This window comes from Octopus bimaculoides, chromosome 21, assembly GCF_001194135.2.
Source record: "Octopus bimaculoides isolate UCB-OBI-ISO-001 chromosome 21, ASM119413v2, whole genome shotgun sequence".
Classification (NCBI taxonomy): domain Eukaryota; kingdom Metazoa; phylum Mollusca; class Cephalopoda; order Octopoda; family Octopodidae; genus Octopus; species Octopus bimaculoides.
This window is the reverse complement of record NC_069001.1, coordinates 13,104,106-13,105,260: the sequence shown is the minus strand read 5'-3', so window position 1 is coordinate 13,105,260 and position 1,155 is coordinate 13,104,106. Positions and strand designations below refer to the sequence as shown.

The following is a 1,155-nucleotide window of genomic DNA, read 5'->3' as shown; positions in this document are numbered from 1 at the left end:
CCGTACGTATCGCAGATCAAGATGGGAAGGATAACTTCCCTTGGCAAAAATAGACAGGACACAGATATGTGTCGATAAGCCAGCTGGAGGAGATGTTCTCCTGGGGCTAAAAGCAACAGTAACATCCACCCTTAGGGGTCAGCCACATTTAAATGGCAAATATACTTCACTTTATATATATATATATATATATATATATATAAAGGAATACAAAAAATGGGACAAGAATGGATGAAAAATGACACACGAGTTGATATGTATATATGTATGTATGCATGTATGTATGTGTGTGTGTGTGTGCATATGGCTCAGTAGTTAGAGCAGCCAGCTCACAATCATGAGGTAGTGAGTTCGATTCCCGGACCGGGATGTGTGCTGTGTTCTTGAGTAAGACACTTTATTTCACGTTGCTCCAATTCATTCAGCTGTAGAAATGATTTGCGACGTCACTAGTGCCAAGCTGTATCAGAAAGTTATGATGGAAGAGTACAGCAGGGTTCGCCACCATCCCCTGCCGGAGTCTCGTGGAGCTTTAGGTGTTTTCGCTCAATAAACACTCACAACGCCCGGTCTGGGAATCGAAACCGCGATCCTATGACCGCGAGTCCGCTGCCCTAACCACTGGGCCATTGCGCCTCCACACATTATATATAGATTATCTTGATATTAATATCTTTATATTAATAGTTATCGCCAAGCTAACATGGCAGTCCCAAAAAATAGGACTGCCGTTGCTTTGCTCCAAGAGGCCATCGCCTCTAGCTAGATATGTGACACACGAACCTGTGTCCTTTGTAACCTTCGAAAAGGGGAGGTCAGCCGCTTCCCCTTGCTGGTTCAACATCCACAGACTAGTTTCAGGGTGTTTGCCCCTTATCAATGTAGAGCAGCCGAACCCAGCATTATAATTCCTTTGAATTTATTTAAAACGTGCTCATTGTTTTCCCTGTGAGCAGAGTTGAGCATTTGTAAATAAGAAATCTATATATGACTGTGTATGGGTGTAACTGTTTGCCTGTTTTTGCTCATCTATTTATTTACATAACTGTATGTTTTTGCGTGTAGTGTGGGTCATGTCACAGAAGCGTGTGACCTAGGAAGAGCCGCGAAAATTTCAAAAAGGAATAATTAAAAATACTGTAATAATAGTAGATA

The 1,155-nt window shown here is 41.9% G+C and overlaps 1 long non-coding RNA gene across 1 annotated transcript in view; it reads left to right on the top strand.

The window, feature by feature from the left end:
• LOC128250449 (uncharacterized) overlaps window positions 1-1,155 on the top strand; it is a 32,799-nt gene that overhangs the window by 12,552 nt on the left and 19,092 nt on the right. The window lies entirely within an intron of this gene.